The sequence below is a fragment of the Pseudophryne corroboree genome, chromosome 4, assembly GCF_028390025.1.
Source record: "Pseudophryne corroboree isolate aPseCor3 chromosome 4, aPseCor3.hap2, whole genome shotgun sequence".
Classification (NCBI taxonomy): Eukaryota; Metazoa; Chordata; class Amphibia; order Anura; family Myobatrachidae; genus Pseudophryne; species Pseudophryne corroboree.
This window is the reverse complement of record NC_086447.1, coordinates 702,666,759-702,682,879: the sequence shown is the minus strand read 5'-3', so window position 1 is coordinate 702,682,879 and position 16,121 is coordinate 702,666,759. Positions and strand designations below refer to the sequence as shown.

Below are 16,121 nucleotides of genomic sequence, written 5' to 3'. Positions count from 1 at the left end.
AAGGTATTTTTACTCATATACTTATCTGTGAAAGGGAGAACAAATAGTTAACATTTGTTCTGCAAGCTTGTATATTATTGCTTGTGACTTGTTTGTGTATACTGTATGTGAGTTTTATTAAATGTGATTATATTATACAGGCCTTCTTAAATATTTTTATTACGTCATACATTTGGAGGACCACTAGTTTTATTAAACAACATTAAATCTAAATACAACATCTAAATAGGTATCCACAAGCGCAGTAATTACACTTGGGTTTTTTTCATAATGCAAATAAGGCATAGATAACTACTGAATGTGACTTGAGTCCAATCACAAATGACTGTTTGAGCAGTGACCTCCAGGAGAATACATAGCAACAAACTTAACAGCACAAGTAAACCAGGCTTGTGGGAGAGAAGCAGATTGCTTATACAGAAGGCCCCTCAAAGATCAACCACAGCCAGTCAGACTGAGGGTTCTATTCATGAAGCAGTTATAATGGTGGAGAAGTGAGCCAGAGGAGAAGTTGCCCATGACAACCAATCAGCACTGAAGTAACATGTATCATTTGCATCCTATACAATTGTATGGAAAAGTTGATTGGTTGGTTGCCTTGCAACTTCTTCACAGGCTCACTTCTCCAGTCTTTTTACTTCTTCATGAATAGACCCCTGAAGGTCTACCCTATAGCTTTACCACATGGGACAGAATCTGTCAGGCCCCCAGGACTCTGGGCATCGTTCTCATGAGAATAAGAGTTGCTATTAGCATCAGATTTGAGTCAGAGAAAGACAGAGAGAGAACCGTGCTCTCTCCCCACTATGGGTGATTTTGACAAATTTACTTAGTACACAGCAGTACATCTCCTAGGACTGAGTTTGACAAGTGGTAACTAGTAGTAAGAGTGGAGTCTCTGAATGCGGAAAGGCACTATGGCCGACTCTTAGAAAACAGCAAAGATACAAACTGTAAAAACTGAAATAGATACTTTGTTAATGTGAAAGTTCTTCATGAAACGCGCCTGTTACTGGTATTAGTAAGAGAACTTTAGTGGGAAGTGCCCACTGTACCAAGCTGTGTCAGGAATGATGGCTGCACTCCTGTAAGGTGTCCCATTCAGCTTCTGTGTTATATCATTTCTGATGGGACTAGAAGTTAATTATTTTCTAGCATAACATTGGTACTGGATTTATTCTATGGATTTCTATCTATACATCCTGGAACTAAGGCGAGGAGGCCACTCTGCAAAGTACTGCACAGCTGCTCTATCTTCTATTTATATAAATACTAAAACTGCTCTGCTTATGTCAGCCATTCATTCACCAGACTACATGTGTATTCACTAAAGCACAGATAAGCTAAAGGGGGGTACTCACGGAGAGATCCATGCTTAGAATCTAAGCAATCTGACTAGATTACTTAGATTTTAAGCACAGATCACTTTTGTGTATACTCCCCTCAGCTATAGCAATGCGCGGCCCCGCACATTGCTATAGCCGGTGCTAGATTGGCCTGCATGCAGGCCAATCTAGCACATCGCTCATTTCACCCGCTGGGTGATATGAGCTGCCCCCTGTCCACCCCCGCATCACTCAGCACATATCGCGCTGTGCTGAGTGGTGGGAGAATTGTGTGCTGAGCGGTTCGCTCAGCACACATCTCTCCCGTCTATATGGACCTTAACACTATTCTACTGGACATGGCAAACCTGATAAACTGTCCTTGGTTTATGTAAGATCATTAGTATGAAGCTTATCTGAAGTGTTAAGAAGTTACCAGATTAACTATGCACTCAGCTCAGAAGCTTTAGTATATTAAAGTAATTTTTAGTAGCTGGTAGTCACCTTATCTGTTAGTAAGATGTATATTATGTAATTAGCATTTAATATGTATCAGAGTAATTTTAGTTACCATGGATTTCCTGCATCTGCATAATAATATACACGTTACAAATGTATTTTTTTTATATAAATATAAATAATAGGAAGATACATACTAGGTTTTTTTTTATACCTATTTTAATCAGGATTATAAACTATATTTTAGTTTATCATTAGTTACAATTAATTTCTGACTTTACAATCAAGTCCAAGGGCTAGTCTGATTATTCACCTGTACACCTGAACAATCACATTACATCCCATTGTCAAAGGAATAAACATGGAATCCATCACTGATACCACTATAGCTAACAAAATGTAACAGTTCATTCTAGAAAACAATTAAGACAAATTTGGTCTTAGGTCTGCAAATGTAAAAAACAAAACAAAATAACAAACAAACAAACAAACGACGAATCGGAGGATATCTTCTACTATGGTCACGCCACATTTTAAAACTATTAAGATCAGTTACAAAATATGAACATGCTGGTAATACGTGCTAGTTTTTTGCAGCACATTCAACTTTCTCCATCTCATCTATGTTAAAGATATCACCATAAAGTTTCTATTGGTGGAATTATACTAATACTTTGCTCTTCTGGCTTCAAGTACATGAATTTACCAGAGAAATCTTTATTATTTAGGAAAGGTTTTATTAAGTGAGCCACCTGCTATTTTATAACAATATGAGCATTACAGTGTATATGAACTTCGTATGAGGACACATTTAAATACAGCCATTAATATAAGGCAAAAAAAGGGTCTCCTTCATCTAAGATTATTTCTCAAAGGCTTAAACAGATGTAAGGACAGAGCCATGGTAAATATGTCTTAAATACTATTTGCTTCTGAGGTCATGCCATCAGTTTTCTGAAGTACTCCCCATTTATAGGGCTTTATTGGATAAAACCAGAGGTTTGCACCACAGACCATTGTTGTGTGTGCCGATAATATAAAGATATACAACTAAGTTATAATGAGCTACTATTGATTGAACAGAAGTAACTGCCATGGTTGGGTCGGAGTAACAGAGTCAAGGTAGACCCTGTATTACAGACAACACCACTGGTTTTGAAAATATGGTAAACTCCTGTTACATTATTTATCTTGTGTTATTTCACTACTTAATGCAATGAATAACTTGCATTTAACTGGGTGCATACAATTAAACCCTTCATCTTCTTGTCTACATCCTTGGTATTTTGTTTTATTTGATGTTTTATAGTCTCAGCATGGCTGTTCCTTTTTTGTGTACATGTTTAGATATGTGCTTTTTTATTGTTGTTCTTTATAAATACTAACAAAAATAATAACAATACAAAAATGATACAGAAAACCTCCAAAATTGTAAAGGTAACAAAAAAAGGAATGGTAAATGCTACAGATGTGTCCACTTACATCAAGCTTCCCTGCACGTCAAACAGCCCTTAAAGCCACGCCATGCCGTGGCATAACTTGGCAGTGGCAAGCCTCTTTTCTTGCAACTTTTTCCATTAAAACGAGTCTTATTCGCAAAACGGTGTGAATATGACACGCAGCTTATTCTGATTAAAATGATATGCGGCATGCCTATATTCTGGGTGCAACTGTGGCTGTGTGCTTTCCTAGAAAAAACATAGCTTTTCTTATAGAGTTACAGCCGCAGACTCACAGAGAAAATAGGCATGCCGCACATAATTTTAATCAGTAGAGTCTGCTTGTGCGTCTTATTTAAATAGCAATGCGAAATAAGACGCATTTTCAACGGTAACGGAGTTGCACAGGACCGGTCAGCTCACTCATGCCAGGCATCTCCCGCTGCGTTGCATATTGAGGCAAGACGTATGAGGACATATCTGTATTCAAAATGATAGTACATAATCTGAAAGTGCATGGAATACAGTTTATTTTAAATTGGTTTTGAATATGATATCGTCATTTCTTGGTGTATTGCAGCCTTCATTTCATTAATGGTTCTTGGTCGATATTTGTAGACTTCAGCTTTCAGAAGACCCCATTGGCTTTGTAGAGGCCTTTCATGAGGCTGATGAAGATTGTTTTCCGCCCAGTAACAAATTCTGCTTCTTAACGTTGCCAGACAAAGTAAGCTTCGTCAAGAAATTGCAGCAATAACGCTGGAAATCACCTGCCAAGTGATGCAAAACTTCAGAAATCGACTACATATGTGTATCATAAATGAAGGCCACCATCTGGAAGGTATCCTATTCAAAACCAATTGAAAGTAAACTGTATTCCATGCACTTGTAGATTATGTACTGAATTTTTTTAATAGCATTTACCATGCTTTTTTTCGTTAACTTTTAAGATCTGGGAGATTGTTTTTGCCTACCCTGTAATATATGTAAAAAAGTGATTTCATACAGTTGTATAATTAGGGGTGTATCCAGGAAAAGCAACTAAATCAGATACAATTCTCAATATATTAAACAAACTGGAAGTGACGAGTAACAGTATATCCATAAATACAGCAGTAAAGACTTTAGAGAGAAGTTACTGTATATGTATGAGTGTGACTCTTGGTGCACAGGTGGGCTCATTTTGGGTGCACAAACTTTACATTTGTAATTCAAGTAAATAAGAAGCCTAATATGTTACAGCTCCAGTTCAAATGTCTCTAAATGAAGGTGATTTATTGATAAGTTGTGCTCTTAGGCATACTGGCATAAAGCCATGTGTTGCTTTGATCTGCTGTCAGTGTTTGCTTAGGTGCCTCTTAAAATAGGGACCATTGAGCTCAATGGCAAAAAACACAGTGACCATTATCTCAACAACATCTGACCAAAAACAGAATTTAGTTAGAAAATAGTATTTATCGCTAAGAAAAGCGGTTGGGATAGTGTCACTGTACACAGACGCTTGTCACTAGTGCAGTGGTTTTTTTGAATCACGGCGCCCTAGAGTATCAGAATTTTTTTTTAACGGCACCCCATGGCCAAAAGTTTTTATTCAGAAATTAAGAAAGAAATATTAAAATAAGTAACTTGTGTTTATATGTCATCCTTAGTTTAATTGTGTGGTGAGGGACAGGATTTGCTTCTGTTTGTACACATATTTTATGATTGGCAGCCACCAGCACTGGTTTTGCCTATTACATTGACCATAAATAATTTTAATTAGTCCTGGACAACTAACCCAGAACACCCCTGCAAGTGATATTATAGTTTTGGTATGGTTTAATTCTTGTTCAGAACTATATATGGAATATGCTGTTACCTTATTATTAATTTGAAATTGTAAAAATGTAAATACAGTATGTGGTAACAATTTAAAATAAAAATATTCCCTGCAAGTATCCTGAGGCACCCCAGGGTGCCACGGCACACAGTTTGAGAACCACTGCATTAGGCGGTTGTTTTATTTTATAAAGATACTTATAGCCAATACACAAAACTCTATGGGGATTGCACCAAAAGTCACCTACAACATTTCTTTTGGCTTGAAGATGCATATCACAGAAATGTTAGAAGAGACATTCTCTGCAATGTTATATTAGTTACTACTGAACTTGTTTTTTTGTTGAAACTATGTTGGCTTCTTATGGTCTATCAGGAGATAAGTGTATGTTTGCAAATCAGTCATTGGAGATTTAAATTATTGTTAACTATAATTTCCTGCTTGTGGCTATTTCCATATATCTCATAACATATAGCAAACCTACTCCTGTACAATCTTATGTGCTAGCCAATAGAAAAGCTAATTATCCATACAATTCCTACCTTCAAGCCTATTAAATAGACTGTCATGGTACTGCCAGGGAGTGTGTGTATAATACCGAGATTCCATTGACCTGATACTTGAACAAACTGTATATTTACTGGGTTCACAAAGGTATGGTCACAGGCCTGTGATCTAAGACCAGTCAGGATGACTCCAACCCCTTTGGCCTTCAAAGCTGTTTTTAGGGCAAAAGAATCTGTGTAGGTAATTTGCATCTTACAGAAACCAGTCAGGAATAAAGTACAGTAGCATGTGTTCTGGGTGCATTTCATGAAAGGGCATTGCCATGCTGACTTGCTCTGTGTAACTTCTTGTGACCTTCAACATGCCAATGGCACCGCACCGCTGTGTAACTTGTGTCGTGTAGCTGTGTAACGTCTGTGTAACTTCATGCCATGCTGACTTGCTCTGTGTAACTTCTTGTGACCTTCAACATGCCAATGGCACCGCACCGCTGTGTAACTTGTGTCGTGTAGCTGTGTAACGTCTGTGTAACTTCATGCCATACTGACTTGCTCTGTGTAACTTCTTGTGACCTTCAACATGCCAATGGCATCGCACCGCTGTGTAACTTGTGTCGTGTAGCTGTGTAACGTCTGTGTAACTTCATGCCATGCTGACTTGCTCTGTGTAACTTCTTGTGACCTTCAACATGCCAATGGCATCGCACCGTTGATGTAAGTAATATTGTGATTTTCTTTCTTAATATTTTCTTTGAAAGTGCACAACTAAATAACCTGTATGTCTAATTGTTTAAACTATTTTTTGTCTTTGTAAACCTTGGAAAATGTTTTAGAATTCAAACACTTTTATTTCTACCATATTTCTCTACGTTCTTAGATGAACCCAGAAGCCTGCAAGGCCCATCCTGCATAGAATTGTGTGAAATTATCATTTGAATATTAATGATAGGTAGAAGTGAAGGGATACCCAGTGACAGACCAGTGAACTCTTCCTTGCTGGTGGCAGTTAAGTTGTGTTATTAGCCGTAAATGCCAACGTAACCAATGCCACGGACAACGGCTCCAGATTGAGGTATCTGAGAAATGGCTGATTCGTGACATAGACAGTATATTGTTTGTTTGTCTTTAAAATGCCTAAGGTTTGATCCTGAGTTGGGAATAAAGTAAGAAAGAGCAAGTAACTGTGCACCTTGTGTAAACCATGTTACACTTCAGATGGGGCAGATGTAAAATATGCAGATATATTTACATTTGGGTGCGGTGTGTCCAAACTTAAATCTAAATTGCAGTGTAAAAATAAAGATTCCAGTATTTGTTGGCTACTGTACATGCAAAAGCAGCCAGTATTTACACCACATGCAAAAACAATGTATGTAGTTGCACCCTTTTGCATTGCAACACGTTTTGCCCAGGAAAAGTACAGTTATTTGCACTCTCAAATATCAAAGCGGTCAGCTTATAATGAGAAAGTAAGGCAAACCAAGAACACTCAGGGCTTTGTCCAATAAGCATTTAAAAAATATATATGATGAAATGAAAGAAAATCATAAATTATTCAGCTTAGAGATGAGTGTAATGCTGGGTACACACTAGGATGATGGATCTGATGATTGGTAAGTGCATACACACTTACTAATTGTCGGCCCAATGTGTCGTGCCCGACGTCACAACTGGGCAAGCATTTACATATCAGTCACCAGCGGCCTCTGCAGCAAGTTTACGACCAACAGTACACACAGTACGATTTTCCAATATCTGCAGATACAGTATATCAGCCGTGCTGCACAGCCAACGCGATATGTCTGTGAACGTCGTCGCCCACAGACAGATCACTGGTACATACCTGCTGATGCGTCCACGATATATCGGCCATTCTGGTGAATGGCCAATATACAGTATCGGCTAGTGTGTCCCCAGCATAATAACAAAAGACTTTACTTTTTAAGGGTCAAATTCATAAAAAAGAGGGTTTTGGGTTTTCGCATAAAATCACTGCAACAATACTTAAGAATAATTATATTTACCATTTTCTTGCGTCTTCATCAACTATTAATGACTCAGAATTCTGCACAATCTCATGGACTACCATGGCAACCAGTCACATGATATGGTGAGCAAGGAGGCTTTCGAATATCCTTCTGAGCTGTTTGCATAGTGTACTTTAAATATTCCCACACCCTCCTCAGCCCTCACATAGTATAATCAGAGCTGTGAGCCTGTGTCTATATAACTGGCAGGCAAAATTTGCATCCTCCAAAGATTTTGAAAAAAGATAAAGATTTGTGTTCTTTTAAGAAAGCACTACATAATAACTTCCAATCATTTGTTTTTATCATTTAGTTTACCGAAGTGTAAAAGTGACATATATGTTGGTGACCGCACATCCCATGCGATGAGATATAAAAGGCCAAACCGAACAAAACGGTAAACAGTTTTGATGGAAAATTTGCATATAAAAATGATTTAACCAAGTTAAAGGGAGTACTGTGACTTACTAAATGGATCTAACGAAACATAAAGGACGTCACCTAACTCTGATTAATGCATAAACTTACCCGGCACAGGCTTTATCCACAATGCTACAACTATTGTTTTCACATTGTGCTCCCTCTGGAGAGACAACCAGTTTCCTTCCCAGTCCTCATATAGGGGAGGCACTCCATATCCCGGCACTCAGCATACCGGCGCTGGGATCCCGACAACTATTCTCCCTCTTGGGGTGTCCACGACACCCCAAGAGGGAGAATAAATAGTGTGTTCGTGCCCGCAGCGGGCTCTTTTGTGCTCACCCCGCTGCCGGCATTCCAGTGGTCAGGATCCCGGCGCCAGTATGCTGGGTATCGGGAGCCCGAGCACCGGAATATCATAGTACACCCCTCATATAGGGGCAGATGTATTAAGCCTGGAGTAGTGATAAAGCAGTGATAAGTGCAAGGTGATAAAGCACCAGCCAATCATTACGGGTTTGAAAAATGAGTTAGGAGCTGACTGGCTGGTGCGTTTATCACCTTTCACTTATCGCTGCTTTATCACTTCTCCAGGCTTAATCTGCCCCATAGAGTCTCCATCAGTCAGAAACTTGTGAACCAAAGGCTTAAATGTGTACTACTGTAGTTCAACTGCTGGGTGTTTCTCTCTAGACTGTACAAACAGTGTTAACCACTGCATATTCTTGCTAACATACTGTTTTTATTACATGGCCCTTTTCACCCTGTCACCTGCACACCACCCCTTACCTACTGCTGTTTTATGTACATGTGCCCAGCTTTATTCTAGTACTGTGGTTCTCAAACTTAGTCCTCAGGATCCAAAACCGTTCACGTTTTCCAGGTCACCTAGCAGGTGCACAGGTGTATTCATTACTCGCCGACATGTTTTAAAAAAATCCACAAGTGGATCTAATTATTTTACTTACAATTCTGTGAGGCAACCTGGAAAACAAACTGTTTGGGGTCCTGAAGAGCGAGATTGAGAACGTATTTTATTCTAGTACAACTCTGTCCGTTTAAGAAAGCAAAAATAATCAGGGAATGACTTTTCTGTAGTGCTATCAACATTGACTCTACTCTCAGCGCCATTATAAAAAAACTAATTTAACTGACAAAAATATCATAAATATTTTATTATATTTTTATCAGAAATTATATATAGACCTTTATAAATATAAAAAAATTGCATCCCAAGACTGGGAATGGCGAGTGCGGTGGAATAATGTTTTTCTATAATTTATTTCTTTATTTTTTTAATTAACCTTTTGTGATCACATCTTCTCAAGGGATGCAGTTAATATACCGGCTGTCGGGATAGCCGGTGTTCAGGAGACAGACGCTGGAATCCCGACAAACGTGGGATATTCACACTCGGTTGGTGTATCCACCCCTATCAACCCACTGGGTATATACCCTGTGGTGAGAGAAGCGAGACGCCGAGCCTGAAGTGTGGCGAGTGCAGCGAGTCCATGTGGGGACCCGCTGCTGGGATTCTGGCAGACAGGATGCCACTGTCGGTATAGTGACTGCTGGCATCCCGTCTGCTGGGATATTATATGCATTCCCTTCTCATGCACCCCGGTGTAAGCCCAGTTATTGTAACCTTTGTCAGCTGCTTTCCTAGTAGTTTTGCAGTAACTCTGCTTGGTGACTGTCTCATATTTAAAAGCCATTTGGCAGGTGAGCTTTAAACCAGTTCGCATACCTTAAGTTTAATTCTTATGTGAAAGCAGTTACCCAGTTTACAACTCTGAGTGATAGAGTAGAAACTGCAGTGAAATGGGTACCCTTGACGTGGGCTGCAAGCTTAAATGTGATCAACTGATCAATTAATGTGCTAAAACCCCACCGTTTATTATGTTGAGTGCTGAGCTCTGTGAGTGTTGAGCTCTGTCTTATTTATACAATGTGTTCGAAAGCCACTTTGCACCCCAAATCTGGGAATGGAGAGTGCACCAAGCCTACGTATGTTGGGTGCAGTGGATTTGCCCTCTCTTACAAGCCCTTCACTGGCACACCTTCCCATTCAGAATCTGTTTCAAGCCTCTCGCACTCACCTACAAGCCCTCACCCACTCCTCTCCCATTTACATCTCTGACCTTATCTCCCTTTATAACTCCTGCCCGTCCTCATCGTTCCGCTAATGTAGGTCGCCTCTCCTGCCTGCTGATTACCACCTACCATGCATACCTCCAAGATTTTGCATGTGCTGCTCCCTTTCTCTGGAATTCTCAAAGTCTCACTCTCAGACTCTCCACCTCTCTACAAAACTTCAAAATGGCTCTTAACCACTTAACTGACTATTATGGCGAAAAACAGCTCAGAAATTGTCAGATTTTTTTTTATTTTAAAGAGTTTAAAAAGTATTTTTAATGAAATAAAATATTTATTTTAAAAAATACACCTAGATGGTGTTTTACACCCCCATCCCCCTATGTCCATAGGCACTCATTGTAAAATCACTAAAATCCCCCCCATCAGAAATAGCACCCCCCCCCCCCCGTGGCAAAAGATCCCCAGCTTTACCCACCCCCACCCCTCTAGTGGTAATAGACCCCTCACCCAGTGTCAATGCCTCCCCTACTGTTTAGTGCTACCCCCCTTTCTATAGGTCCCTATGTGGGTAATATTGTTTATTTTTCGTTATATAACCCCCCCCCCTCCTCCCGAGCTAGTGAAAGGTATTTTGGGGGCCTCCACCAACCCCCCCCCCCCCCCCCCCACACACACACACACCTCATGTCAAGTGATTACCCCCACCTCCCTCACCTTATTTCAGAGATGGCTCATTAGGGCAGGGGGGACTGATCATTAGTCCCCCTGCTGCAGTTGATGCCAGCAGGAGGGGAGGGGATGCCCAATCACTGCTGGCCACAGTGGTTGGGACATGCTAGAGCTGCGGCTGCATGGCTCCTCCCCGCTCACAGTAGAGCAGACAGCAATGGATGACCCTGGCGGCTGCGTCTCGCTGCTACCACCGGGGGTGCGCTCACAGTGGGGGCATGTAGGGATGGATTGCCACAGCAACTGCGGCTCTCTGCAGCCGCTAGGTGAGGGTGGGAATGGTGTTGCCACAGACAGTCCAATCACTGTGCAAAGCAGTGATCAGGACACACTGTGGGAGGAGCCAAGGGTGCAGGGGGTCCAGGAGGTCTCTCTGAGATTGGCGGCTGTGGGAATATTATCTTACACAGCAACCCAGTAGGCGTTACTGACTGGTCGCATCAGATGCAACCATGTCAGGGAAAGCCCATCTGATGCGACCGTGCCAGGCAAGTGGTTAAAACCCACTTCTTCACCAAACCCAGCTGTCTCTAATCCTTAAACTTCTGTCCCACACTCATTTTCAACACCATCTGTGTGCCCCTTCCCTTCAGAATCTAAGCTTTCATGAGCAAGGCCTACTTCCCTCATATGCTTTTCCATCTCTGACATACAGTAGGGGGGTATTCAATGCTTGTCGGATCCTTTCCGACAGAAAGGATCCGACAATGCAGTATTCAATAAGCGCCCAAATCCGACAGGATTTCTTTTTTTAAAGTCGGAATGATATTGTCGGAAACGGGGCCAAACCTGATGGATTTGGCTGCGGAATCCGACAAAACACGTGGATCTGCGGCAGATCCACGGCTAATCCGCCGATCCACGTGTTTTCTGACAAGTCGGAATTGATGACTTGTCTGGAAAAAAGCAGGGGCGTTGAATAGGTCGGAACACTTTCTGTCCTAAAAAAGTCAGAAACTGCTGTCTTTCCGACAAGACGGCAGTTTCCGACTACAATTGAATACCCCCCTTAGCCTATCTTCTTTTCAAAACTCCCTTCGACAGCAGCAAATCCCCCAGTTTTCTGCCGCCCTGATATTTATTTCAGTGTCATCTGCTGACGCAGCTATGTTTATATGCCCTGTACTTGTCCTATATTGTCTTCAACTGTAAGCCACTGTTTTCTTGTTTTGCTTATTTATTATTCTACTTTTTTTGCTTTTTTATTATTCTAACTGGGCGCTGCGGATCCCATGTAGCACCTTATAAATAAAGGATAATAATAATAATATATTTATGTACAGTATGTTATTCATGGCATTATGTAGTGACTGCACCTTTAAGAGGGGTGGTCTTCAGTATGCCGACTGACGGGATCCCGGCGCACAGTATAGCGGTGCCGGAATCCCGACAGCCGGCATACCGACACTTATTCTCCCTCGTGGCGGTCCACGACCTCCCTGGAGGGAGAATAAAACAGCGTGACCGTGCCCGTAGAGTGGCGAGCGCAGCGAGCCCGCAAGGGGCTCATTTGCGCTCACCACACTGTCGGTAAGTCGGCGGTCGGGCTCCCGGCGCCGGTATGCTGGTCGCCGGGAGCCCGACCGCCGGCATACCATACTAAACCCCTTTAAGAGATATCCTGCAATTTAAGTATGTGTGACTATTAATCCTCAAATTGTTTATACAGTGAAAAAGCATATGTACTGATGTTCCCAATCCCAAAAGCCTATTTTAGAGATTGTAAACTGATTTATGTTCTTTTCCTGGCGCTTCTTGATGCACAGAATTTCATGCTTTGAGACAACAATCCTTCAATTTAAATAGCTTTTGATTTTTTATCTTGACTTTTATTTTCTGATATAAAGTAACATGTTTAGTATGTACTAATGTGTTAAAAGGACAGAGATGAGTCTTTGGCAACTATACATCTGGAAAGGTTAACAGATTGTTGAGTAAAGAGTACTATTCCCTACTGGCCCACCCCTGCACACATTCGTACAATATCCATATGTCCTGGCTTGCCAAGAATTCAGTACCTATTGCAGATAATCCTTCCTTTGCAAAATACATATCAATCTACTTTTGAAAAAGTAATTAATGTTTCAAAGATATGAAGTCCCTTGGCAGAGAATTCATTCTCTTAACTGATGGACCACATCAACTGTATAACAAAAAGTGGCAGCAGAATTTCTACAGTCTCAAGGTTTGACCTACAGAAGTGTCCACATACTGTACACCAATCTTTGGGGATGCAGCTGCGGTGCAAAAAAATGCAAAAGTGTCAGGATGTGTCTGTAATAGAAAGACACCAATTGCATGCTTTTGTGATCTGCTACTGTGTCTGAAGATGCAGATTTGGATGACTCTGCATAAACAGTGGTCATCTGAGTAACCTTCATGATACTCAAGATAGTCAGTGTTTTTATGTTTCCAGATTCAACGAAGCTCCTTGCCGCCACCCATTCTTTGCCCCCAAACAGTGGCTTAGGGGGCACTGTGACAGTCATCACAGACACAGATCTGCACAAGTGTAGTACAGATCATGTGTATGCAGAGATCGAAAAATATATCTCAATTAGGCCTTTAATTGCTTAGTTTGGAAGATAACTATATGACCTGGGTGCAGGGGATCCAGGACCTGGAGGTGGGCCCCCTTAAGCCTCTGGGCCTTTTAACAGGGCACCCTCTGCACCCACTATAACTACGCCCATTAGCACAAGAATCTGCAGGTTGTGCCAGGAGTCTAGCGCCGTATCACACAAAAAGAATAGGTGTATGAGGACATACTGTATCTGTACTGCCCTTTGTAAATGTTGCAAAAGAGGATACAGAACTAATTGACTTTTTAAAGTCATGTGATAATAAATTTGTCCTTTTTGAAAACCTAATAGTGTCATGATGTTTCTTCAGGTTTAATGCAGTGGATACACCAAATCAGAACCTACTGTACCTCCTAACTGAGAGGATGCTTTTCTCCCCACAAGCATCTACCCTGGGACTCCAGGGATCTATAGCTTCATCCTCTATCTGCAATTACTAACATCACCTCTCTATAATCCCCCAAGTCACATAACAAAGCTATTCATCCACAACTCTCTCTCAAAGTAAAAACAGAACAACACCTGCACAGAGTATTGACTGAACACTGTCACGTACTCAAGCATTGCCCAAACTTTCTGAGGGGAGAAAAATTGATAGATAGTATGCAGCATGGATTGATTAACTCAAGTGTGTTTATTAGTGTAGACTAGTGGTAGCCAACCCTGGTTCTCAAGAGCTACCAACAGTTCACGTTTTCCAGCTCACCTGGCAGGTGCACATGTGCAGTTATTACTAACTGTCACATTTTAAAAGATCCACAGGTGGACTCTGTGAGGAGACCTGGTAAACATGCACTGTTGGTAGTTCTTGAAGGACCAGGGTTGGCTACCCTTGGTGTAGACGCTATCCTTGAGCCTGATGGATATCGGAGGAAGCATTGTGCGCTTTCAAGTTCAGGGACTGCTATTACTTTGTGCAAACATTTTATAGACTCAGCAACCTACTGTATTGCAGGACAAAGTTCAAACCGTGAAAGACACCAAGGATAAAGGGGTGTCAACATGACGATAAAAGGATCCTCCATGACCAGGTGAATCATTGATGCTATGCACTTATCTACACAAACAAGGAGCTAACACACTTTTGGAGTCAGAGTGCAGACACAGGACAAAGGGAGTTAAAAATATAGGGAAGAGGACAATAGAGGAGATAAGTCATTAGGAAGGTCAACGCAGTTATCTTTTTCCTTCAAGTGCTTAAAAACATGAGCAATTCATAATGCTGAATAAACAAACTATAAAAAGCCTAAAAGGGCAGAATCATATCACCAGGATCTGCAGGTGATATCTCAAGTTGCCAAATCAAAGATTAAAACTATCCTTACAATGCTCTATTAAGCAAGTAAATTTGATATATCCGTTCAATATTTTATCATCATTTTTCATCACAGAAAATAAACTTTAATATAAGTGCCATAACTGAGCGCCTGTAATGTTAGGGTGAATGGCTCACTATGCATTCTCCTGCTAATGAGGATTTGAAGCAGCTTCCGATGCTCCTATTGTGGTGGTGAAAGGGTTATGTAATTTGAGGCATAAGAATCTAATCCACACATAGCAAGCTGCCAAGCCACAGAATACTCCATCTAAGAGAACACACGGAAAACTCCTAATCAAAGGGAACTCCGAACAGAAAAGGCATGTTTTGCCCAGGGTAAATCGTGGATTTTATTCTCCTCTCTCAGCACTTCGTACATTAAAGAGGCTTGTGGTATTTAGCAGCTGGACAGAGAGAATAAATATGTACAGATACTATTTCTTTAGTTTAAGTTCATGTTCTTCATAGGCAGTAAATGGTTAAAAAAATCCCTTAGAAATATCCCACGTTAATAGGGATTCACTAACCAGCCATCTTAAGCTCCAACATTTTTCAGAGCCTTTTGAACAATGGGAAATGATGGTGTAGGCATCATCAATCAGATTTAGTATGGTATCAGCTTCACTCAGTCTAGTAACATTGCAGCTTTAGAACCCTGTGCAATTGAGAAGTCTGGCAGTGGGTTTACCAGGAAGATAATAGCCCATACGCTGCTGTTCATGCAGGACTGACTGATTTTCATCCGACTGGCTGCGATTTGTAACAAATCTCCAGTTTACAGTCATTTATTGATTAATGCGTAGTCCTGGTGGAAATAATCTATTCCACTGTACCACCCAATTAGAAATGTTTGTTGAACATCACGCTAATGACAGAAATGGTTGGGGAGTTTACATAACTGGCAGTAATTACAGTGATTGCTTGCTGAAAAGCTGCAGTCCTCACAAGCACAATGGCAGTATAAGTCCATAACAGACATGAACAATTACTGGAGGATCAGTCAAAAACTATGTACTGACTGACAGCATATCAGTGATGGCCGCCCTAGGTCTGTTCCAACACCAGCCGAGGCAACACCAGCGCAGACAGGCTTCACTCATTGCAGTGTCTGACCTAGCAGCCTGAAGGGTGACACTGGTGGAGCAGCTGTAGGTGGGATCGGCGTGATATGTGAGGGGAGGTGGCAGGGGGCTGTGTCCTGTTATGCAGCCAGTGAGAGAAGGGGAGGCGATTGGGGGCTTGGCCTAGACAGACATTAGGCTAATGAAATAATAAGATATGTAACAGCTGATCAAAGCATAAATACATAGCAGAAGAACAGTACCAACCATCACAGGAAAGACTGCAGGAGCACAGGTATGGCAACTCACTACTACAGCTAGCAGGAGCATAAAAAGGAA

General features: G+C 41.1%; 1 protein-coding gene across 2 annotated transcripts in view; it reads right to left on the bottom strand.

Moving 5' to 3' along the window:
• Positions 1-16,121, bottom strand: part of TTC27 (tetratricopeptide repeat domain 27) — an 880,123-nt gene that overhangs the window by 450,636 nt on the left and 413,366 nt on the right. The window lies entirely within an intron of this gene.